Source organism: Lepidochelys kempii, chromosome 4, assembly GCF_965140265.1.
Source record: "Lepidochelys kempii isolate rLepKem1 chromosome 4, rLepKem1.hap2, whole genome shotgun sequence".
Lineage (NCBI taxonomy): Eukaryota > Metazoa > Chordata > Testudines > Cheloniidae > Lepidochelys > Lepidochelys kempii.
Window position 1 is genome coordinate 81,574,249 of NC_133259.1, and position 26,856 is coordinate 81,601,104.

Sequence of the window (26,856 nt, forward strand, 5' to 3'; positions counted from 1 at the left end):
CCACAAGTCCTTCTTTTCTTTTTGTGGATACAGACTAACACGGCTGCTACTCTGAATCCTGGTCTGACATTGCAGAATTTTTATTTCCCTATGAAAGCAAGCCACAATGTCTAAGAGGGTTTGTTAGTGGTCCTACTGGTATCTGATATCTACTGCTGGTAGCATTTCTATCATTAGAAACTAGAATTGTCATTATGCTAGAAACATGTATAGTGGTGAAGGAAAAGAAAAAACAGCAAAGAGTAAAAGAAAAAGAGTAGCAGAGTACTGGGGGGGAGTGGAGGAAGAGAGGAAGTTAAAAGAGACTAGAGACAACAGACGAAGAATAGAAAAAAAAAACCAGAAGAAAAAACAGAAAAGGGGTGAACCAAAATCTAGAAGAGACAAAGAAAAGTGTTTCCAACCAGAAACAGTGTTTCATGACAGCAAGAGACAAGAAACAGTGCCTCCAAAAAGGTAAGCCAGTTCATAAAATTAAAAACTGGCAGGAAGAGTAAGGAAAGACAAAAACTAAAAAAAAAAAAAACCCACACTTTTTTTTAAAATGCTTACCCCTAATTTTTGGTTACTGAAAGGACAAGGTCCCACTTCAACAAGTTGCTGAAGTGAACCCTAAGCTTGAACAAATTATTAACCAAAAACCACCATTTACTACTCTAAAGGAATTGCTTTGTCCAAAACTGTACATTTTGCTTTGTAATTCTGTCCATCAGGTGGACAAGTTCAACAACTCAGCTAGACATTTCCCCCTCCACCCCCAATTGGCTTACCATTTTTGCTACCTGAAGTAACTCAAGTCTGAAATACCAATGTTCACTGCCATCAATATGTCAGTCAATTTTCTTCGAGACCCTTATTTCACGTGCTATTATTTGGTCTTCTACAGCTGTTCTCTCTGATGATCCAAACATTTCTTGGGCTACCCATTTTCTCCCAGGGTATGCAAAAGTCATCCAGGGAAATCTGTAATAAAGACAATAATTCCTTTAGTCTGTTTCACAACAGAAGAAGTTTCATTTCTTTTTGTAAACAGAACATGACAAATACTCTGTTGAAGAATGTCTTGACATAAAAAAACAGATCATCAAGAACAATTAACAGAATGAAAAGGCTGAATGAAAGCTGCTCTCTGATCATCTGAAAACCCCCATGTATAATATTTCCAATAAATGTAAATACTGAAACTAAGAAGTCTCTTCACCAACCAGATTAATATGCTGCTATGCAACATATTTAATTTTTAAAAAGCAAGAGCCCAATTCTGTAAGCCCTCCACATGCAGGATTCCAACTGACTGTGCCCCGGATTCTAAAAATACAACAGTATTAATAAAAATACTTTAGGTTATTTTTTATTTAAAGGGACTTTTTAAAAACACATTTCACATAAGTAGCTGTCCTTCATTTTTTCCTAGATGTCCCAAATGAACATACAAATTTAATTTGAGGCTGCTCTCAACCTCACGCACTGACATTCTTGGTCCTGTCTTTACAAACTATGCTCCCTGAACCCAATTTAGCTCCCCAGGAATTCAGTGGGTGGCTCTTAAGACCACTTTATGACTCCTTTATGCTGGCTCCTCCAAGTAGCCATGCAAAAACAATTAACTTGGCCAAAATAATACAGTTTGGAAGGGGAAGAGGAAGATCAAGAGGGATAAGACTGAAAGCAGCTCCCTTCATTAACTAGTAAGGTCCCAAACCTGCAGTCCTTGTGTATGCAAAGCTCCCAGTGATTACAATGGTCGTTTTGTGCATGTGCAAAGAGTGTAGAATGAGACCCTAATAGGGGAGAAATCATTTTTAACTTACCACGTAATAAGCTAATTTTTACAACTGCTTCATCGCCTTGTTCTTGATGCATTGTTTTCTTGACAAGGAGAACAATGAAGGCATAAGGACAGTCAATCATATGAATTCTTACTTATACCATTTTATAAACTTCTTTAAGTTACCTGCTTTCTACATTCACTGAGGTGCTCTAATATATTGCTTTTTTAGTAATAACATTATGCAATGGTTTGAAAACTATCTGTATTTCCCCACTTACCTTCCCTGAGGCCAGTCACTTTGGCCCAGATTTTTAAACTATTTAGGCATTGCTCTACTCAGTGCTGAAAGGCCTAAGTGACTCAGGAGTCGAAGTCTCATATTCACAAGTGATTTAGCTAGAGCCTCAAAAGCTATTTAGGCACCTAACTCCCCCTGATTTCAGAATTTAAATGTCTTTGAGAATCTGGGCCTTACGCACTTAAGAGCCTAAGTCACTTTAGCGTTTGCAACACTGAGCAGAGCAACTCAGCAAAAATCTGTGTCTTTAATTTTTCAACTCAGGACTTTTGTTAAAAGAATTTATCAGGCAGAGCTATAAGCATTAACAAAGAACCATGAAATACATTCCATGATTTATACTGAACCTCTTTATAAAAAAATAAGAAAGCAAGCACATGAATGGCTTACTAAAGTTTCATCGACCTGGACATCAGGTCAAGACTTAAAACATCAGAATCCTTATGCCTTGAATGTTTCCCATTAAATCTGTGCCAAAGTTAAAAGACATCAGGAGCCAAATTCAGTCCTGGTGTAAGCCAATGGGACCTAGAACACAGCTGCTTGCACCAAGACTGAACGTGGCCTAGTAATATGTTGATCGTAAAAATCACCATAACATTAGGTCAGAACTATGAAATTCATTACAGTCAAGTACATTAAATAAAAGAGGATCCTACCAGTTGCATCATCGGCTTCTGTGTCTAGAAGAGCATCTACTGAAGCCACGTCTGTGACTATGAAGGAGTCTGTTGTATCAGACACTCCTCGCGTGCTGAGACAAAGCTTCTTTGAGATACTGACTCCTTTGCTTTGATCACAGTACCTCACTAACCTTCTGACTGGCAGGCAGGTGATACCACTTCTTGTGAAGGTTTTTCTAGGTTTTCCTACTATTCCCCAGGGCATATTTTAGCAATAAAAGAAGTCCACAGATTGACGTTGTAGTGATCTTCCAAAAAAAGTGCGTGTGTGTGTGTGTACGTATGTGTGCGTATATATATATATATATATATATAATAGAGAGATGGAGATGCAAGATATTTTCCCCCACCACATCCACCTGTTTTGGTACAATGTTAAATATTCCATAGTTCAGTTTGTCCTCTTTTTCAGAAGGAAGAGTAATCTTCACTGAAATACATATTCTTCAGAAGGCATCTTCTGCTCCTCCCTGACCTGTTTCAGGTGGAATTTTCAGGCCGTGTCCTTTTTTCCTCAAGGAATGGGTCAGCAAATGACTCATTAATATATGATGCTGCAAAATCAGAAGTTTCTTTCTCATTATGGCTCTGCAATTAGTTGCAACTTTCCTTATAATTAACAAATTATAAATAAGATGTATCAATAACCTGACATTTAAAATTTAGCCTGTTACTAAATATCCTGATTTAACAGCACTAAAATTAAAGAAAATCCTCCTTTCCCCAATCAAAATAATATTAGGCCCGGATCCTGGAAATACTTACATACATGGATAACTTTACTCATGAGTGGTCCCACTGAATTCAGTGTAACGTTCAATGGGGCTACTCACATCATTACGGATCAGCTTAAATTTTTGCTGGGTGGGGCCTAAAAAGTTACAGGATTATAAAATTTGTTCGTTTAACCATTTTCTATGTTTCCCAAGATCCTGAAGTCCATACATTTTCTTTCATCAAAATATTCAAAGTTTTTCTTACAGGACAGAAGTTTTAATCTATCTCCTAGGAAACTACTTTGTTTTACTAGTAAATTATATCCTAAAACACAATATGAATTATTTCCTACTATAAACCAGTTTCTTAGTTAAATTACAGCAGTATCTGTCCCACAACCTAGCCTAATACAATTCAATATCCCAAAACGTTCTCTGGCCTTAGCTCTATGTTATCATAGTTTGCTGCAGTTCTCAATAGGCACTGAGAAGAAAAAGGCAGAGAGTGAGAAACGTGAAAAGTGAGCATTTGAAAGAATATGAGTGGGATGTGCTGAGAGCTAAAGCAGAACAAATATAGATATAAAAGTCTAAGGAGTCAATTCTACTCTCGGGTACACATCACTATATTTTGTGGGTCTGTTACTATGGATCTCTAGACTTCAAATTCCCAAGAGAAGAACTGAGGAATGTGAATTAACATGAGGGGTTTATCTAAATCCATTAACTCTCACCCACAGACCCATTAAAAATATACACCTACTTCAACAAAAAATCCCTAAGATAAAAAGAAAGGTCTAAATGAGAAAAAATGGCAAGACAAAGTTCAGCTTGACTTGGAATTCTAGAATCTGATTCTGATCTCACACCACTTTTGGTTTTGATGGAAGTACTCCTTATTTACATCAAGGTAAGTGACAGAAGGCTCAGATCAGTGATAACTACATAAGAAAAGAAGTTTGCCTTCATTTTAATCATGCTTATTGACATCTTCTGTATTTTCCACAGCATGCATCCGATGAAGTGAGCTGTAGCTCACGAAAGCTCATGCTCAAATAAATTGGTTAGTCTCTAAGGTGCCACAAGTCGTCCTCTTCTTTATTCCTTGAAATGAAAACTATAAACGATTTTAATTACCTTACTTAGAAAGTGACCTTAGAAACCTTTTATGCAGTGTCAGTTAGATTTATAATACAAACAGAGAACAGTTACATGGCAGTTGTCTAGATTCAAAACCAAGCTTCATCTCTAACACCAGTCTCAAGCCAGTCTAACTCAGCTGACTTCTGTGGCGTGAACACGAAAATTCTGCAGGCCATTCATCAATAACCGGAACCAGTCCTTTACAACAGTTAAGGGCAGGGGTCTCCAAACTGCGGCCCCAGGCTTCCATTTGTCCACCCTTCGACCAACAGGGGAGAAGCCGCGAACAGCTGAGTAGGCAGGAGGAGCAGGCAGGGGGAGGGGCCGCGGCAGGAGCTCATGCAGGGGTGAGGGCAGCACAGCTGAGCTGTGCAGGGGGTGAGTGCCTCTGGGAGCCAACTTAGGGACGAGTTGTTGCTGCAGCCAAGCAGGAGAAGCAAACAGGCGGGCACAGATAGCTGCAGCCTGCCTGCTTTGTGCTGATGGGTGAGTAGGCACGCGGAGCAGTCATTTGAACTTCAAATGGAAGTGACTGACCTGCAATCCTATGACATGTTGAAGGACAAACATAAGGAAGGAAGTCTGGTAGAGTTCTATAAATGCCTGTCAAGTGATCAATATGCTCATGTAAAAAACTCTGTCTGTGGATTAATGTCAGTGTTTGGCACTACTTATGTGTGCGAAAAAACATTTTCGATGATGAAATATGTGAAATCCCACTACAGATCGACCTTGTCTGATGAACATTTACAATCAATTTTGGTGCTAGGGAACGCTAACTTTGAACCACAGCTAAATGCGGTGTTGTCAGAAAAACATCAGTCCCATACTTCTCACTAATTCTACAATAATATTTCTTTAGTTTTGAATATGTGTATTTGTATGATACAAATGTGAGTTTTTAGAAATAAAAAAAATGTGAAATGATTTTTAACGTATCAACAAATATTGTGTGATTTCACAGTACCTGCATTGATTAATTTTTACACCTGATTTAGAATTTAATGCAACACTGACACAGAGTAGAGTAGTGTTTTTTTTAAATGATTTTGCAAATATTTCATTTATTTCAGTTACTTCAGCCCGCGAAGCCCCTTCAAAAAATCTAATATGGCCCTCCTCTCATGAAGTTTGGAGACCCCTGGTTTAGGGGGGAGGAAAAAATAGCAACACAGAAATAGCTGTTTTGTTTAGCACCGCAGCTCCCTGCATATATTCCCTCTTTTTTTTTTTTTTTTCAATGACAGTTTCGAAACGGTTTTGAGTGCACAGATTTGGTACACGTGCGCAGCAGCTGGTCTGACCTGATAAAGCAGAGCCTCTGAAGGAGAAGTTCCTGTCTGTCGGACCAATAATCAGTAAACTAAGAGGGATTTACCCAATAGCCCGTCACAGATCCTATCCTGTCAAAAATCCACTTTTCTGAGGCATGCCTAAATCTGATTTTCTGTCAGATGGCTTCAGTCTTTAACAGAAGTAAACAGCAAGTAGTTGGTGAATAAAGAGAGATGCTGATCAACTTTGTGCTTTTATTCTGAATTATGCATCAGCCATAACTAAACCTTTGGACTTTGTCAGGTGTCACAACCCTGTTCTTTTATGCAGAGAGACGTATTAAGCAATATTCAACTTAGAGATCGGTAGCGTGACATCTGGTCTGTTCACATACTACAAACTCCGGCATCCACCCTCCACGTTTCATTCTTTGCAAAGCAAAGCTTGTTTGTTATACCGGCTCACACTTTTACTGAACGAAAGCTTTAAATAGCACCACGGTTTGGCTGCAATTGCTAAAAATACACATCACAGAGCTTGAGCGCCGATTTGCCGTGAAACATCTGTCGCATACTGTATCCGCGGTCTTGCAGGGACTTTTAAACCCCCACCCCCCGAATACCCATCCCGAGTTTTAGCTACAAACGAGCAAGGCTCCAACAGCGAGAAAAGCGCCAGTCGAGGCCGGTTAAAAATAGCTCTGCAGAAGTGGGCTGACCTGAGGCTCGCGTTCTGCACCGCTGCGGAGCGGGACGCGTTTGCCACAAGCTTCCCACGCCGCAGCGCCAAGGCAATGAGGACCAGCCCTCCCGGGGCCCGAACTCTCCGTGCCCGTCAGGTTGGCGTGAGACAGCCGCGGGCTAGCAGCGCCCGACGCCTGAGCGAAGCTGGTCAGCTGGGGTGAAGGCGCTGGAGCTGGCAAGCCCCCGCCCCACACACACACACACTGCCCCCCCCTTGCCCTTAGACTCATATCAAGGTTGGAAGGGACCTCAGGAGGTCATCTAGTCCAACCCCCTGCTCAAAACAGGACCAATCCCCAATTTTTGCCCCAGCTCCCTAAATAGCCCCCTCAAGGATTGAACTCACCACCCTGGGTTTGGCCAGCCAATGCTCAAACCACTGAGCAACCCCTCCCCTCTCCTTACCAGCGTTCCGCAGCTTCTTGTTCCTGTACACGGACAGGATGACCAGCAGGTTGCCCAGCACGTCCACCACGATGGTGAAGATGAGGATGGCGGCCAAAGTGGAAGCCACCCAGGCGGGCCGGTCCAGGCTGAGCTCCGCGGGCGGGTGGGAGGCGTTCAGCCCGCTCCCATTGCCGCTCATGCTGCTGCTCCTCCTCGCCCCCGCCTCACTCGCCCAACATCCCAGGGCCACCTTGGGGCAAGGAGCGGGCTCGCCTGCAGCCCTCGGGGATCCGCCCGCCCGGCTCACAGGGAGGGTGCCCGGCGCGGCGCAGGCAGCCCCAGCGCCTTCTACGGCCGCGGCCGGGCTCTGAAGTTTCCCTGAAGTGTGCACGTGCCGCGGAGTTACTTTTATAGCCTCCCCTCGCCCCCGCCCCCACCACAGCAGCGGCCTCCGCCACGGCTGCCTCCAGGTGACATCTAGCGTTGGCGGCGCTCGGCCTCCTCCGCCCCGGCCACGTGCGCGGCCGGGGGATTCCACCAGCCGCCGCCGCCGCCGCCGCGGCGGGGCAACAGCGCCCCGGTGCGGCGCTGGGGCGCCGCGGCCGAGGGGCGGTTCATTCATTGCGAGCGGGCGGCGTGTGGCTGCGCAGCCGGGCCCCATTCATTCTTTTCCCGGCTCTCCCCATTCATTCATTCATTCATTCCTTCATTGATTCCTCTGGACAACGCCGCGCGCGCGGTGCAAGCGTAGGCACCCGTCCTTCCTCCCCTGGCGCTGTAAGCCGAGGTCGGTGCCCTTCGAGCTCTGTGTGACAGTATTTGGGGCTGCTTTTTTATTTACTTGGTTTTTGTACCGGTTGCGTTAATAGCTCTTGGTAATTGCACTCGTACTAAATTGCACCCTTTACTGACGGACAAGCGAACTCAGCCACGAAAGTGAAGCCGACGAGGAGAGCTTGGATCTGCTCTGGGAGCTATGAAAAGCTCTTTGCGAAGCTGCTGGCTGGGGGGTAGGGAAGAAGAGGCGGGGAACCTCAGGACCCGAATCCCCAGAGCGGCACATGCCATTGCTTCACAGAAAAGCGAGACAGAGCGAGAGATGGCACCCGACCGTCTCAGCTTTGCATGAAAATACACAGTGGAGACGGTTCTTCTTTTGCAATGCAGCCTCATCTCCTTTCCAAAACGTGATTCGGGGCGGGGGGGGGGGGAATGCATGGGCAAATATACGAATCTGACACAGTCTGCCTTCGCCGCTCCCCAAAAGCACGACAGACAAAACGAGGTGCCGTTGCTAAAAAGAGAGTGAGGATCTGATTTTAGTGAACGTGTTGTTTATCGTGCGTAGTTACATTGGCTTCTATAATAGGAACTTCTCAGCCCCCAGAAAGTGTTTTCTGCTGAATGTCAATCGCTGTATTGAAATACCTCGTTTATGTGATGGTATGTCGCATGAGACTAAAATATATAACCCGAGAAAACTGATCTGCACAAAATGTCCTAGAAATCATACTTCTATTCGGGACCTATCAGCTGTGATTGAAAATGGTAATTCACGTTGTGCTGTGATAAATGCCATGCCACAGTAGTGGCTCAAACCCAGTATTTGCACTATTCAAACAGCCATGAACGATCGCCAGCCCCTGAAATTTATCTTGAAACCTTCAGCCGGGAGCTGTCTCTTTCGTGGACGTGAAATCGAGCGGGGGAAGAGATGATGGAAGCCTAAAGTCTTCTACACAAAGTTACATTGTGAAGAATGACAACTGTCATTAGTTCTATTTGTGTAATTTGGGAAATTGCTGTTTTCAAATTGCATTAAATATTCTGCATGTGATAGCGTGCTGGTTATGATTTTATGATTATAATGGAATGTGCACTATTTGAAGTCCTTGCTGAGCAGTAGCAACGTAATTATGGATCCATAAACCACTTCAGTCACAAAGAGTCATATATTTTACTCCGAAACTAAGTTACCTTAAAATAAGCAATGTTTTAGGTAGCCTTTGTTTGCCAGATTGTGACCCCTCATTTATGAAGAAATTAAAATAAAAATAGAATCCAAGGGTAGAAAATTCACTCCCTGTTTTTCAAAATGTTTTGATGATAATGTTGACAGATATTCACATTAAAAACCTCAACAGTAAAGCTACAGGTGCCTTATCCTGCTTCCACTGAAGTCTGATAGCAAAACTCCCACTGACTTCCATTGGAGTAAGATTGGACTAATTTATACCAGAGCTGCAAAAGCTGTTAGAGTGCAATCCCATCGAGAACCCTTGGCTCCCATTGAAGTTCCTATGAGCTGAGGGTGCTCAACACCTGAGAGGAGCAAGCCCTAGAGACAATTCTGTGGTGGATCGTGTTTAAGGCTAAAATCCTGCTGGCCTTACCTGAAGGCAACTTTTGTTTGTTTGTTTCGTACCAGACCTGATGCCTCCCACTGCATTCCTTTCAAGTTTTAAGTCTGACTCTGGCATCTAATCATCCATTCCAAGAATCCTCTTTCACTGATGAAGGGACTGTCCACCCCTCAATAAATTCTCCATCTCCTAATTTGCCCTTAGTTCATGGAGTATGGCTGCGACTGAGGAAGTAGCTGACTGCCAAGTACAAAATACCCATCCTGAGGGCACGACCCAGAATGTGAAGCAATAGATATCACATCTTATGCAGTAGTCTGTATCTGCTTTGGCTTCCCTCCTTTTGCCTGGGGTCTTCCATTGCACTACTTAACTGTGCCTCAGTTTCCCTGGTAAAGGAAGGCAGTTGTCTTACCTCTTACTGGGATTTGGGTAAGCTTTCTCACACCTTCCCTGTATCATCTGTGTGAAGCACCACTCTTCCTTAAACCTGCCACACTGGAGACTGAGACTCCTACCTGGTGAGGCACTTGCCACACCATACACCTTCTCCACGCAGGGGGGCTGCACTCTCAATGGCCTTTGGCCCTGCATTTCCTCTCCAAGTTAGATCAAAGCTGGCTGATCAGTAACATGGTGCCTGTAGAAGATTCCCCCACTCCGTTGGCTGCAGCGCAAACTATACATGTCCTGCAGGGTACCAGGCTTCACTACCCCTTAGTTTCCAGACACTAGGATCTGGAAAATCCCCCATCACTATTTCCAAACCCTGCAAATGTCCCTGCCCATCCCCCATTCTCTTTCCTGCCCCTCATAGCTCTGTCATGCATGGTGGGAGGGGACAGGGGTGAGGAGAGCCCAGTAAGCCATCCTGGCTTACCAGGAGCCACTTCTAGTCCACTTCTGGTCAGAGGGCTTACGGGAAGGGATTGGAGGACATCCTGTCTGTGTTGTGATGGCCCTTAGTTGAACTTATTCACTGTAGCTGCTTCGGGGTCTGCCCCATAGCATAGGCAGCAGTGGCTACATCAGAATGTAGCTCGTATAGAGGCATGTGGACGTATGAACACAGAACATAGTAAGGAGAAAAAACTGGCAGTTCAGCCTGAGTTAAGTCTGCACTGGAGACTAGACCTAAGAATGTTAAACTGAGGTTAGGACTGACCTGGTATTTAACTAAAGAAAAAAAGTGGATCCCAGCCACTGAGCACTGTAAGATTTTTCTAGATGCAACACAGGTGATAGTGCTTTAGGCCTGGCCAAATGCTTGCCAATACTTTGCACTGAAAAAGTGAAGGGAGCATTCTCCTCCTGCTAACCAAATGCAAGTGCAGTATTAAATGCAACAGTTGATGAGAGAATTGCTCAGAGGACAACATCCAAAAAGAGAACTAAAGATGTCCTTATCTTACTATCCTTCAGCACTTAAGGATCTGAGTGTCTTGGCCAGTAGACACCACTGAAAAGATTAAATGGATAGATTGAAGAGCTATTGAAATGGCAGGTGCCTGCATGCTCTGCTGCAGTAGGTATCTTCTGAGGGGCAGCTTTGTATGCCCGAAGCTGCAGATCCTTTCAGGAGGCTGCTGGGCGCTGACTTCCTTGCCTTCCAAAAAGAGCAGGATGGGACTTACTGCTAGATTCGACTTCGCTTCAGAGTGGCCTTTGAACATACATATTCAAGCATTTGCAGTGGAAAATCTCTGGGTGCAAATTCTAGTCTTCCATAGTTACTGCCCCCAAACCCCCATTTGATCTCAACAGGGAGCCATTTTGGAGGTTTCTCTGGCTCATCTCAGAAATTCCTATTCACGCTTGTTTTCATTCCCATTGCTGTGAGGTGGCAGTTTTTGAGAAGGACATCTCACCCTTCAGAAGTTGTTACTGCTACTCTTGGAGGGTTGTAGACAGACAAATCATTTAGATGCCACCTGATAAGCAGTATATGAAAATGTCACGAATAAAATAAAATAAAAACTCTCTAATTCACAGGAGTTGGAAAACACAAGTCAGGCAGTATCATGGACAGTGCATGTGATATCATGATTTCTGCCTGCCAAACAAACCACATCATGTGCATTGCTCTTGTCCTTTTATAACCTCTCTAGTTAGTGTTTTGGAAAACTGAAACTCTCTGTTTTACCACCCCTAAATCAGTTTTGCATTTTGGATTTGTGATTTTCCACAATGTGACCTAATGAAGTACAGACAGACTTGAAAAGAGTAACAAGGAAGTGATACAGTAATGGTTGGTGACAGTGCATAACTGAGAAAATCAGGTTTGAGATTTTTACTTATAGCCTGATTCTTCCACTTATATTTGTGCAAATCAGGACAAGCTACACTGTGATCAATGCATTTAATAAGTGTGAGGTCAGAACCAAGCCTTTGGCAATTTTGTTTTAATGCATTAAATAACACATCATAAATATCACTGATTTGACTTGTTGGTGTATGAAAAATAGGTCAATGAAGCTGCCCGAGTATCCCTGGCAGGTGATGTACCCATTCATTACAGCAAGACTACACACATGATGAGGTAACTTGTGAGTAGATTCATAGATTCCAAGGCCAGAAGGGGCCATTGTGATCATCTAGTCTGACCTCCTGTATAACACAGCCCAAAGAACTTCTGCAGAATATTTCCTACGACATATCTTTTAGGAAAATCATCAATTTTGATTTAGAAATTGTCAGTGATGAAGAATCCACTCTTGGTAAATTGTTCCAATAGTTAATTAGTCTGTAAAAAATTTATTCATTTCCAGACTGAATTAGTCAAGCTTCAGCTTCCAGCCATCAGATCATGTTATACTTTTCTCCACTAGACTGAAGAGCCCATTATTAAATATTCAAACTCCTGTAGATACTTATAGGCTGTGATCAAGTCACCCCTTAACCTTTTATTTGTTAAGCTAAATAAAGTGAAAGTGAACTCTTTGAGTCTATCACTTAAGGAAAGTTTTCTAATCCTTTAATCAATCGTTTGGCTCTTCTCTGACCCCTCTCCAATCCATCAACATCCTTCTTGAATTGTGGGCACCAGAACTGGACGCTATTCCAGCAGCAGTCACACCAATGCCAGATACAGAGGTAAAATAACCACTCTATTCCTACTCAAGATTCCCTTGTTTTGGCACCCCAGGAGGGCATTAGCTCTTTGGCCACAGCATCACACTAGGATCTCATGTTTAGCTGATTATCTACTACAGGCCCCAAATTATTTTCAGAGTCCCTGCTTCCTAGGATAGAGTCCCCTAAGTTGGGCCTACATGCTTTGCTCCTAGATGTATACATTTGGCCATATTAAAACACATATTGTTTGCTTGTACCCAGTTTACTAAGCAATCTAGTTTGTGCTGAATCAATGACCTGTCCTCTTCATTATTTGCCACTGCCCCCAATTTTTGGGTCTTCTGCAAACTTTAATGGCTTCTTCAAACTCATTGATAAAAAATGTTAAACAGCATAGAGCCAGGAACCGATCCCTGTGGAACCATACTGGAAACATTCTCTCAATGATGAGTCCCTGTTTACAGTTACATATTGAAACCTGTCAGTTAGCCAGTTTTTAATCCATTAAATGTGTGCCATGGTTAATTTTATTTTGTTCTAATTTTTTGATCACTATGTTATGCAGTATCAAGTCAAATGCAAGTAAGGCTTGTAGGATTGGGCCCATAAAGAGGACAAGGAATTATGCATAGGTCTATAATACTATACAGTAGTAGTTAGGGGGCTGTTCTGCCTTTTGTATAGCAAAGAAGTGAGTCTGTGGCTGTTTTCTGAAAAGCATAGCGTCTATTGATAAATACTCCCTCCCACATGACACTGAACACATCCTGTGAGATTGAGTGCCTTTAGCAATTCTCACAGGTGTTAGCACCGTACAAGATTGAGCCCTTATGGCCCTACTTTCAGAGATGCTGATAGGAAATTCCACTTTTCATTTTACAGGAAATTTGTTTTCATTCCAAGTCAGAACAAAACCAAATATTTTTCCAGTTACTGTACAATGGTAGAACGAAAGTGAACAGTAAATAGACAAATGATTCCAGGCTAATAAGGATATTGAACACAGCTGCATCTCTCACTAGAACACAGTACTTAACTTATTTCCTAGATCAAAGTATCAAACTGTTTCATTATGATACAAACAGGAGACACTTTGGTCTAGGAAATAAGTTAAGGCATTTCAATCCATATGAAGTACAGATTGAAACGCCTTGACAACCTTAAAAATAAAATGTTTTGATTACAGTGTCTCATCATGTCACATCAGTAGTAGTGTTGGATCATATTAAAGAAGTTCTGTATTAAAATCACAAATGAGTTTGATTCCCCATAGTTTAAATTCCAGGGTATTACTAATTAAGAGGACTCTTGGTTTTTGGTACTGTTTCTCTCCCTCTGTGTGTGAAACTTGCAAGCTGCTAATTGTGTTAGTACATTCTAAGACAGAGTCTGTTCTCAAAGCAATTCTTTGTAACAACAACTACTCACACAGAGAGAGACTCAAAGCAATACTCTGTAACAATAGAAACAGCACCCAGAGACTCCCCGCCCTTTTGTTGTATTCATCTCGCTGTGTTAACAATTGTGATTAAAATGGAGATAAAGGATGTATGTGGATGGATGCTTGGTGCGGATAATAACGGAATGATCAGGGAGGTGCCAGCCTAAGAATCCAGTGTCCATTGACTGAAGAAGGCGTCAAGTGGAAATAACCAGAGGACCCCCGGAGGGCAGACTGGAATCCACCCAACAGCCTCAAGAATGGGAAAACCAAAGAACAAGATAACATCTGGCAGCACGGAGCCGTCAGGAATGTGCCATCTGCTGATTGATTCAGCAACAGCATGATGAAGCAATTCAATAGACTGGCATAGGAAGAAATTCCTATAAAAATGAACTCTAGAAAGTGAGAACTTTGGGGGTCTGATTCTGCAAACCAAATTCCAGGAGCATCAGATGTGCATCTGACAAGGCCCTTCTCCCACCTCATACCTGGCCAGTGGCTTGGCATGAGCAACTCTAAGGCTGTTAACTATGATAACAACCTTGCAGAACCTCTGTGTGTGTGTGTGTGTGTGTGAATAAATATGAGATTGAATGGAATGTTATAGCTATAACTAACTACTTACTTTGATTCTTTCTGTATTCACAATAAATGTGGTATTTTGCCTTTCCCCCTTTAATAAGATCCTGCTGGTTTTTACTTTATTGGTATAACAGTAGCATATAACATTATCCACTACTCATGATGTGTCGAAATAATGTTCAACATATAAGTAAGTAAATTAATGTAAAACATTTTGAAGTGAAAATTGTGTTTCCAAACAAAACTTACCTTTTTTTAAAACAAATTTTCTGAAATGAAGAGCACAGTATTGAACCACAGTCTCCTAAGCACTGCACTATACATAATTTCCCTTACGGTGAAAAAGGAAGTATCTTGTATAACTCCCACCATCATTTTACAACAAAATGTGAGTACACTAGAAGAGTGGTTCTCAAAGCCAGTCCGCCGCTTTTTCAGGGAAAGCCCCAGCGGGCTGGGCTGGTTTGTTTACCTGCCGCATCCGCACATTCGGCCGATGACGGCGCCCACTGGCTGCGGTTTGCTGCTCCAGGCCAATGGGGGCTGCGGGAAGCGGCGAGGGATGTGCTGGTTGCCCTTCCCACAGCTCCCATTGGCCTGGAGCGGCAAACCGCAGCCGGTGGGAGCTGTGATCGGCCGAACCTGCGGATGCGGCAGGTAAACAAACCAGCACAGCCCGCCAGGGGCCTTCCCTGAACAAGCAGCAGACTGGCTTTGAGAACCACTGCACTAGAACAGGATCAACATAGCAGTGGTCTAGCACCTGGAATATTTTTAAGCTTAAGATTGAATAAATAGTTCTATGTTCTATATGACCATTCTGACCCTGCCTGGGATAGAGGGCATGATAACTGGATGAAGGAATTATGTAGATCTGTGTGAATAATGGATGTTTTAGTATTTGGTCATTACCCAAAAAAATGGTTTCTGGTCAAACAAAATGTTTGATTTCGAGCATTTTTAATATTTAGTCTTTTAAATAAAATTAAAGAAAATTGTTAAATAAAAAGTAGTTTCAAATTAAAAACATTGAATTTTTCATTTCAAAGGTGTTAAACGAAGGTATTTTGATATTTTTAATGTTTCTTTTGACTGAAACAATTCAGAAAAACCGACATGAATTCATGAAATGTTTTGGTGTTGCTGAATCAGTATTTTTCACTTAAAAATTGGGCCAGCTCTAGAGTTACAGCTACGTGGTCTTCTCTGAGCTTTGATCTTTCATTTCAGGTGGATGATTCCAGAACTCTGTCCTAGTATAGTTGCTTACACTGAAAAATCTAGTCACGAGGATGAAGTGTACCTGATTTTCAGAAATGTTCAGCACCTTGTTTCCACTGACGTTGGTGGAGTTCTTAAAAATCAATTATAAAAAAAGCTTTCCTTATATAATGCTTTTCTTTTGCTGTTGAAAGACCAACAACATTATTCACAACTTTACTGTTTCAATGGTCTATGTCAAGGGCAGAACTTACATGATTCTATTTGACAAGAGATTTAAATAAACAGAGTGCATTTATTTCATTACCCATCTAAATAACCAACTTGTGTGATACCTGGAGTTGTGAGCCTGCTCTGTGTATATCTGTGTACTGTGTTCCTACACGTTACTGGCTCCTGTTGTCCACCCTTAGGAGTTGATTGTAGTTTACTGGGACTTGTAAGCTTGTTGTTTAGTCCAGATGAACCAAGGGTTCTGGATACCTGGTAGTATGTATCTCTGTGTGCTATGGTGGTTATAGTCAGAAACAGTTGATGGAACCCTACAGTAATGCTGCTGTGATCTTTTGGCCACCTCCTGCATTCTCCATTTGACACCCTACAAAGATATCAATGGGGGTTTCAGGTGACTTGGCATCTCTTTGATGTCATGACATGTCCTCCTTTGGTGGCCAGATATGGTCTTTACAGTGGCAGTTCTGGGTGCTTGTTGTGCAACCCTAACACACAGAATCCACTTTTACTAACTGTGGAAGCTAAGGTACTGAATCAACAGCTTAACCATCTGGTAAGCCTAACTGAAACTCTCTCTGTCCCAACACATCTAGTTTATTAACTCTCCCATCCACCTATCACGCTGCTTTGCTGCCTGCCTAGGAGTATCTAGCTTTGCTACCTTATAAACTCTGGAGTGCATACTGCCTCCTACTCACAGATTTATTGTCTAGTTTTCTCCCTGTGTGTGACCAGATGCAGGGGGCTTGCTGCTCATGGGAAGGAGTAAGTGATTTGGGGCAAGAGGCTGATATATTTAGAGCCAGAACCGTTCCTTTCATAACAGGAGAAACATGCTAAGCAATTTTATTGAATTCAGCAACAGCAAGTTCTCTCTTTACTACTTGCCTTTTTATTTTTCTTTCAGTGGTAGTCTTCTTTCTCCTCAGAAACTGCAACAGCATCTTGTTTTTCCTTGAATTCTTTTCAATGGAAGCTGTTTACTCAATCCAGTTACTAGTTTCTGAGTTTTGTGCTTTTGCGGAAGAGCCAGGGGACCGTGTTTAGAGTTGAAGGTTACTGAATGGAAAGAGATTGCTCACGCAACTGGTACTAGCTATCAAAATTCAGCCAGTTCAATTTCCCATCCAATGGTGAAGGGTGGAAAATTAGATATTGGCTCAGAGTAAAGTGAATGGGGAAGGAAATATGAAGGTAGTGAGGGAGAATGGGAAGATCTGGGAGGATAAGACTCAAACCAAGTTTGATGAGAATATCAGTCAGCAGGAAAAGAGAAGGAAATAGTAGAATTTAAGACTGGATGAGATGCAAAGGGCCTAAGTTGTCACTGCAGTATTTAAGTTTTATGCCTCCGATACACCATTGAGCTCAGTGGAAGTACGTTGGCATAAAATTGGAGTAAAACTGTGGTGAATCAGGCCTGTTCTGTTTATTTGGAAGTAAATCTATAGAATATCTAGCATTGGACATTACTGAGACAAGAAATATGTAAACAAATATGGTAGTAGAAAAATCACTAACAGATTTTGAAAATATGAATTAAAATCATCTGAGGTTGCATCATGTGTTAACCAACCTTTGACAGAACCCAGCAAAAAAGGAAACCATGCCATGGCTGCTTTTTTTAACTTCATCCAGCAAACATATGCTGAGCCATTTGCATGATTTAGAATATCTTCATCAGTAAAGGGTGCTTTAATAATATCTTTGTTATGCTATACAAAGCACATGGGATCTTTTATAAGAGAGAAGGCAAATACACCATATTTATTGGGAATACAACAGTTAGCATGTGCTTTTCAGTCAGACACACATACACATCATGCACACAGTCCTGCCAGTTGATGTTTTTATAGTTACGATTCTGTTGTAGCTTGAGTCAATCTAATGGCCAGTTAGACTGAATACGAGCAAGGAGCTGGGCTCTGTCGGTCGCGATGCTCCGAGGTTTTGGCAGGACTGAACCCAGAGTTTCATGTCAAAACACCCCAGCTTTATACTTGTAAATTCCCATTTGAGTCCATCATTTTGCAATGTCATCCTGTAATCATTAGTCTTTAAGTGGTGGTAATCTTGCGGTTTTCCGCTGTTATCATTTGATGGTTATTGTCGGGCTTCCCATCATTATCTCCCATTTGTTGTCTTTCCTTCGGGGGTGGTTGCCTCACCTTTGAGGCCATCAATGCTGCTAACATGTTTAGCATCTGATACAATGGATGTTTTCTGATTGTCTCCTGGTGTTTCCAAGTCTCTCACTTTTTCTTGACCATCTGGACATTTGTGATGGCTTTCACACCTTATCTTTTCCTGATGCATGCCTTCCTCATTCGCACAAACCATCTCTCACAGAGAAGACAGCAGTATTTTATATTCAGCAGAATACATTGTAAATTAAACTTCACTACATCTTGTGGTCAAAACAGTTTACATTGTGGCTCAGGTCTCTAACTTTCCTTTAATCTAATTAACATAGACACAACACAAGATCCTGTCTTTTACTCACTAAATCTTAAACCAAAGAAATGACTAGAGGGAAGTTTATAATGCATATAGGAAACAAGATCTCAGTCTCAGACAGTCATTCCTTTCTTTTATTCAAAAAGGGTGGCTGGCAGAATTAATTCAAAGTTTACATCAATTTTTATAGTACAATTATAAAATCCTGTCCCTACATCTTCCTTGTCTACAGTGTACCTTAGATTTTAGCATGGACTGAACCTATTATGACAGTAGACACTACTGGCTTTAAAATAAACATACCATATGGCCAGGATAAATTTTGAAAATGGGTGTAAAGCTTCACATGGGTGGTTTTGCCTTTCACGCTGCACCTGTGAAAATAACCATATGCATAGCACACAATTTCTACAGATTCAGACAGGTGGTATACTACTGTGAGCATTTTCTAAACTTTTCCTAAGAGAACAGAAAATCTGTACAAACAGATGGAAGCTTGGAAACCCAAGTAGGTCAGTTTTCTAAAGATATCAATTGTGCCCCTCAGAGTTTTTTCTTCCAAGTACTTGATCATCTCCTGACAACTTTCTTGCTGCCTTTGGTAATTTATTCCACATATTTTACCTAATGTCTCTGTTAACACATTTCTTGATAGTTACTGCTATTTCCAGATCACTAATAAAGATGTCAGATAAAACCAGGCTTCATGACAATTCTTTCAGTAACCTATTCATCACCTCCTCCCCAATACAATGCATTGGTTTTTGTTGTTATTCTTATGTAATACCCCTTCTGCTAGTTAGCAGTCCATGGGACAATGTAAAGCACCACCACAAAGTAGGCTCTGCTCATCAGCTGAGAAAAACATCGGAATGGTTATTAAATCTTTTAGTGGCTCAAGGTCAAAAATCTTCATCTGCGTCTCACCAAGTGACCACACAAATAACACACCTGAGTGACTTCAAAATGGAAGCACCACATCCCGCAGTGCTCAGTAATCAAAGGATCCTTTTCTTTGTAAAGTGAATTCAGTGCTCTTTAAAGGTACCTCACTGACAGTTCTGAAGACTGAAGTCTTCTATACATAGAAAAGATACAGTGTACACAGTGGGTAGTAGTACAGACTCCATTGTCAATGTGCCTGAACTTCTACTAAAGGGACAATTTATAGGGATGAGAGGGTAGTTCTGTCTCCATGCTGATTCAGCCCTTGGCATCTCTGCTGAAACTACAAATTGTGATAGTGGTTATATTGAAATGAACAGTGGTATGCTAGGATCTGCCAGGAGATAAATCTATTTTATTCTATTCAGGTTCTTAGACCATGCTGATAATCTGAGATCAGAGTACTTAGTTCTCCCAGTTCACACTAGCCATCAATCAGCTATGAAATTTTGGACAGTACTGACCTATGCTAAATTTGAAAAGGTGAACTAGAGGTGAAAGTCTTCACATGGGACTGGGAATTAGGACTCCTGAGTTTTAATTCTAGCTATGCCAATGATTTGCAGGGTGGCTTTAGCCAAGTCGTATAACCTCAGTTTCATGTTCCCTACATGCAAAATGGCAATAAAATACTTTCTTACCTACTGCACAAGTTTATGAGGATTTGGTGATCAGATTCAATGGTGATGGGCACGTTATAAGAATGTAGATTAGTGTTTTGGTAAAGTGCTATATAAATGCCACATATTATCAATGATTATCTAGGGCTCTCTACTCCTCCATAAGCTATTTTTTCATGTTAGTCCCCCTAGACTGTCAGCAAACGATCCACTCGAATCTGTACAGAAGAGATGAATGTCACAGCAAAAGATAATACATTAAAACCAACACAGAAGTGTAAAGACAACTAATAAGTCACTAACTACCACTCACAATGAATACAATCATCATTAAGCATAGGCCAATTACGTTTAATAGATTAGAGGTTTTACAAGGAACATGTCCGAAGCAATCCTTGTGTTTAAAGTCCACATTTCTGTATTCTTTATAACTACTTAACTTTTTAAAACAAAGGAATTAATTATGAAATGCAAACAGCAAAAAGCAACGGTGAAAACAAATAATGCAACAAAAACCCCACTGATTCCAAATTAATTTTGAACGATTTGACCCAATTAGCACTGGGTATTGTTCACATGAAGGTTAATTTCCAGCTGTTTACAGAAGAATACTGTACTCAGAGGCCCTGATCCTGAAAATACTTGGGAATACTCACATAAGATTACTCACATGTGTAAGCGTTTGCGGGATTGAGTTCCTATACTGTTATTTAAATAAATCCATTTACAGAATTAAAAACCCTCTTCCTCTAATATGGCAAAATGCTTCTATTTACAGCTCTCAGAAATCTTTAGAGCTCTTGAAACCACACAGGCCAATACCAACTCTTTTGTACTCCATGAAAAAAGTCAAGTTGAAATGAACGGAGCAACAAGGATTCACTCCCTTACAACAGCAACAAAGTACCCAAAACTAATAAGTAAACAGATATCATTTCTGGCTTTTTCAGATATAAAACTTTTTCCAGTTTCAGTAAAAATGTCAAACAAACCAAATGCCCATCCATAGCCCCTTCTAGCTATATGCCTGGCTCTGTTGTAACATAGAAAAAAGGAGACATTTAAATCCAAGTCTCACACGATGCACAATTAGCTTCTTTTGCAGTAGCATTCCCTTTTTATTTCTTGGATATCCTGCACACTGAAGGAGAAAACAAGTGGTACTTTTGAGTTTAAGGAAGTAATGAATGCTGGAATTTGCACTCTTGTTATTTGTTTCATTGTGCTTATCTTATACTAAATTTACTTTAAAAACAGAATGTTAGGTGCAATGCTCCACCATTTGAACTGTACAGTTACACTACGGTCTACTGCTAAACATTTCTCAGCCCAAGTGCTTTCTTGCCTTTAGACAGAGGCTTTTTTCAGCCTCCCATGATTTTATTTCCCCATCTATAGCTGATAATGATTTATTTAGCCAGCTTGGCTGTGTTTGTAAGGAATTGTGACTCCCTTTAAAGAGAGAGAGAGTGTGTGTTATATCCAAGAGGGCAAAAACTCTTCAGGTGATTAACTGGTACCTGAAGTTAATGTGTCTCAGTACTGGGGAAGGAGTGTCCACCAAACAGTCTTCCTTTAGAGCTCATCACTCCAGTTAAACAAGATGAGGGACCCGGAGAGAACACTTAATCTATTTGGGGCCTGAGATCATCCTGCAATTCCCTTTCCCCCACTGTATGTAGAGCCCTGGGGGCCAAATTCTTTACTGATTTACACTGTTCATTCCTACTGACTTAGAGGTTGTATGGTGCATAGACTACTCCTGGGGGAATTGTGCACCAAAAAATTAAAAATTTGGTACCTAAAAATTTTGCACACAATATTTTAAAATTCTGCATATTTTATTTATCAAAATAATGCAATATAATCATGCTAATTTCAATTATTTTGATAATTTATTTAAACTACAATACAATGGATGTAGAATGGGAGTGGGGAGCATTGGAGAAAATCCACAAATCCCCTTGCTGAATAGTAATGTAGCTAGGTTTGACCCTTTATTTCTAGTTATTTGTCAACAGATAGATGCAGCCATATGCTCAGTGTTACAGCACAGAAATTGAAGAGCAAATGGGGAATCAAACTTACAATTTATACTGGCTGCTCACCACCTCCAGAAAGGTCAGTAGCAAACAGTTCATGGAGCAGAGTTTGATAGGAAATTTTTTCAGTCCAAAAATTTATTTCATTTCTAATCACTAAAGCATCATAAGCATTTATAAGGCCACACTGTTCTTTTCACCACTCTGGCCATGTAAAGGAGCCTTAAAACTTTTACACCTGTTTTATACTCCTGAGGAAATTCACAGAGACAATGGGAAGAATTTACTAAGCAGGCAGGCTGCTATATTCTGCTCCGCCTGAGGGGACAGAGTCTGCTCCACACCTATCTCCTCAGAAACACCCTGATGCCCTGCTCCTCCATGCTGAGCATGCTGCAAAAGCAAGCAAGCAAGGACAGAGTGTCTCTCTCATACACGCACAACTGCCCAGACCTCCCCACCGCCAGCAATGATTTACGTCTCTACTGACTGCTCCAAATACCTGAACCGACCTTTCTGCGCTGCTGGAGAGGGGCGCGTGACCACTCTCGTGGCTTCCCTTTGCTTCCACATCAGAATTCTTTTTTTTTTTTTCAGGGAAACAAAGAAATCTGCAGCGGGGGGGGGGGGGGGACGCAAAAATTCTGTTCATGCACAGTTACACAAAATTCCCCCAGGAGTAACAGACATCAGAGAATTTGTCCACAGAGACTAACAGATACTCTTACCTCTAAGTTGTGGAAATTGGACACTGGATCGCCTTCTGTCCCTAATGAAGCGATTGCCTAATCTTGATCTCATTGAAATCAAAGGCACAGTCAATAGATCAGAATCTCACAGTCATTACAGTGAGACCAGATGAGAGAATCTATTTAAAATGCACTTCAAAGTCATAGATCTTTGTCACTAGCATTCGTGAAAGAAAATGAAACCTTAAGTGAGAAAGTGAAGCCCTTGAAGAATAATTGAGAGTGGTAACCTACGCATTTTAGTTATAATTTAACCCAGGTTGAGCTACGGAAATCTAAATTCTGTTTAGGGCTTTATATTCTGTTTTGGAAAAGAAGCGTGCCGCCTCTAGAAGTTCCGTGTTGAGCAGGGTCTGTCCTTATATATTATTATACCCCCTTTGGTCCCTTGTGCAGTAGCATGTGGACCAGTTACTGTTAGTCCCTTAATCATAGTTATGTACCTATTCTGGTGTAAATTTATTTTAGTGGAGCTGTTTTGATTTACATGAGCTGAGGATCTGATTATCCATAATTGTTATCAATCCTTACCAGAAAATATATTTTTAAAGTAAAACATTAAAATGTTCTTAACTCTGAAATAACTGACATGTTATTTTGAAGAAGGAATTACAATTGTCAAAGTGCAAAATGATTACGGCACAAATAAGGATTTCAAAATGTGCAGGATGACAAAAAGTGCTTTGGTCTTAACTGAATGTGAAGAGCTACAAAGGGATCTCAGTAAACTGGGTGACTGGAAAACAAAATGGCAGATGAAACTCAATGGTGATAAGTGCAAAGTGATGCTCATCAGGAAAAAAACAAGTCCAACTACAAACACAAAATGATTGGATCTAAATTAGCTGTTACTACTCAAGAAAGATTTTGGAGTCATTGTGAATGATTCTCTGAAACAATCTGCCCAATGTGAAGCAGCAGTCACAAAAGCTAATAAAATGTTAGGAACCTCGAGCAAATGGGTAGATAAAACAGAAAATGCCACTATATAAACCTACAGAACCCACACACCTTGAATATTCTATGCAGCTCTGGTTGCTCCATCTCAAAAAAAGATATTAGAATTGGAAAAGGTACAGAGAAGAGCAATAAAAGTGATTAGAGGTATAGAACAGCTTCTACAGGAGGAGAGATTAAAAGGACTGGGACTGTTCAGATTAGAAAAAAGATGACCAAGGGGGATATGATAGAGGTGTATAAAATCATGAATGGTATGGAGAAGGGGAATAGCAAAGTGTTATTTACTCCGTCACATAAGATAAGAACTAGGGGTCAACTGACAAAATTAATATGCATCAGGTTTAAAACAAACAAAAGGAAGTACTTCTTTCACACAATGCACAGTCAACCTGTGGAACTCATTGCCAGAGGATGTTGTGAAGTCAAAAGTATAACTGGGTTCAAAAAAGAATTAGATAAGTTCATGGCAGATAGGTCCATCAATGGCTATTAGCCAAGATGGTCAGGGACACAAACCCATACTCTGGGCATCTCTAAACCTCCTCCAACCGCCAGATGCTGGAACTGAACAACAGGGGATGAATCACTCGAAACTGCCCTGTTCTCATCATTCCCTCTGAAGCATCTGGCACTGTCCACTGTCAGGAGACATAGACCCTCGGTCTGACCCATTAGGGCGATTTTAGGTTATTAAGTACTTAACAGCGACTTTCTGTAATTTTTCCCCACAAAAAATTTTTTTTTTATTCTTGAGCTGCTCACTTTGGTGTGCAGCACCAGAGTACAAGGAATTCCCACAGCATCCTCTCCCTGGTCCCTCTTTGTGTTGGTATTACAAGCAGGTATTGCTGCGTTCACATCTTTTCCCCCTCAGCTCACACTGTGTGGGTGTACTGTACAAGCTACACCGCCACTCCAGGATGAAATAGGTTACCAGTGACTTGGCTGAATACTTTTATTTCTCCTTCTAGTGAAATTACATGAAATAATGTGTCCTCTGCTTACAGTACTTGACAACTGGCCCTGTGATTATTCCTAGAAACATTGCAACATGAGGAGGAAAAGCCAAGGGGCATGTTAACAGCTTTTCGGATAAGTACTCAGGCACCTAGATAAATACTTCACCACTGTGAAGAGCTACTCAGCTGTTTGCAGATGCTTGAATTTTCGCATCTGTTCCTCATGGTGTCTTTGAAATTTTTCTAGGAGTAATTATGTTCAAAATATACATTAAATAGGTTCAGTAGTTTGGGATCAAATGTCAGTGGGACTTTTTCAAACTTGGAGTTTGCAGGTTCTTGTACCACCAGTGCAATTGGACAGAGAGACAAAGAGCCTGACCACCAACCTGAACATCAACTGCTTCTCCCATTGTCAAGGAGCAATTCCAGACCATCCATCTTTCCCAACATCTAGCATAACTGTAGGTCTCTTGTGGAATCCCCAGCTAACAGGATTCCATACCTCACTTAGTCAGTCCCTAGTGTCAGGTAGACCACAGCTGAGGCAAGTATCGTATATGCTTTAGCAGCTAACGTCTTTTTGCCTCTAGCACCTGGTGTGTTTCAATAACATCTCCCAACATCTTTCAACACCATGCTTCTCCCAGGGCCCCAAACACCCTGCTCCTAACTGTCAGAGACGTATCCTTCCCCACCCCCCACAGGAGGAAAAGAACAGCCACTTGGGATAGCTCAGTGGTTTGAGCATTGGCCTGCTAAACCCAGAGTTGTGAGTTCAATCCCTGAGGGGGCCATTTAGGGATCGGGGGCAAAAATTGGGGATTGGTCCTGCTTTGAGCAGGGAGTTGGACTAGATGAGCAGGGAGTTGGACTGAGGTCCCTTCCAACCCTGATATTCTATGGGGGGGAGGGATAGCTCAGTGGTTTGAGCATTGGCGTGCAAAACCCAGGATTGTGAGTTCAATCCTTGAGGGGGCCATTTAGGGATCTGGGGCAAAAATTGGAGATTGGTCCTGCTTTGAGCAGGGGGTTGGACTAGATGACCTCCTGAGGTCCCTTCCAACCCTGATATTCTATGAATCACCATTAGCAGGTTCATCATTCTGCCCTTTCCAACACTGCTCAGCCAATTCATCACTCTAGTAAACTTTTCCTTGTTCAGGAAGACCCACATACACCATTCTTAGCCTCCAAATCCTCAGACCTCTATCCTGTGACGAATACCCTTAACCAAATGCCAAAATTCTCCTACTACTTGAGATGCCAACCACTCAGACCAACAGTACTTGTAGCTCCCAAAGCTACCCCATGACCTGATATGACCTCCATTCTAGCTGCCAAATTCCCAAACACCCTTATTGCCAAAATCCATCCTACAACCTATGTGGGTGTTGGTGGTCTGTGATATACAGGAGGTCAAACTAGATGTTTTAAACACTGGTCTTAAACACTATGACTTTATGACAACTTCCAGTGTTAAGCTACTCTTAACTGAACTTCCTCCCAGCTGCCAAAACCCACCCGCCACTCATAGCCAGGCACCCCAGCTGCCCACATACCAGCTGCAAGAATCCCAGGGAAGAGTACTCTCCCATTTGCCCAAATTCCCTTGCTGTTGCTCACCTTCCTGACACAGTTCTCCAGCCACACCTCTGCATATCTCATAGCCACACTATCCCAATGCCAACAGCCTTGCAAGGTCCCATAACATAAGGCTGCCCTCACTTTCCTGGCTATCAAAACCAACAAGACAACCCAATAACAGACCCTCCCCTCAAGAAGCTTAGCATCTAAATTAGAAATAATGCAGGCAACGGAGGGGAGGATGCCACAGAACCAATGACTTTCTTCATGTTTGGCACCTCCCTTGTTAGTTCCTCGTTTTTAAAAAGCTTAGCTATTTGTAGCAAAGCTTTAATTGTAATTTCAAGGCTCTTTGCTCTGCCTGGAATATCAGCTCTAGTAAACCTCTATTCTTTCTCCCATTCCACTCATGTCTAAGGCTACAAATTTATTGCACAAATTGACAGCATAACTAAAGATGGTGTCAGGCTCTACAATCTGAAGCTCATTATCCAAAGCCACAGGTCTTGAGTCTGCAGAGTCTGAATATGCTTGAAAAAACTAATTTTACAGTTATTTATACTACCAAGGCAGGAACATATTATAGAAGAATTAAGGTCTGA

General features: G+C 41.7%; 1 long non-coding RNA gene across 1 annotated transcript; it reads right to left on the reverse strand.

Annotated features, from left to right (window-relative positions):
* Window positions 1–492: 492 nt before the first annotated feature.
* On the reverse strand, window positions 493–7,387 carry LOC140910583 (uncharacterized). The gene is made up of 3 exons (XR_012158654.1): window positions 7,035–7,387; window positions 2,729–3,306; window positions 493–963 (listed from the first exon to the last, which is right to left on the reverse strand). It is a non-coding gene; the product is annotated as an uncharacterized lncRNA (long non-coding RNA).
* Between the last annotated feature and the right edge of the window lie 19,469 nt (window positions 7,388–26,856).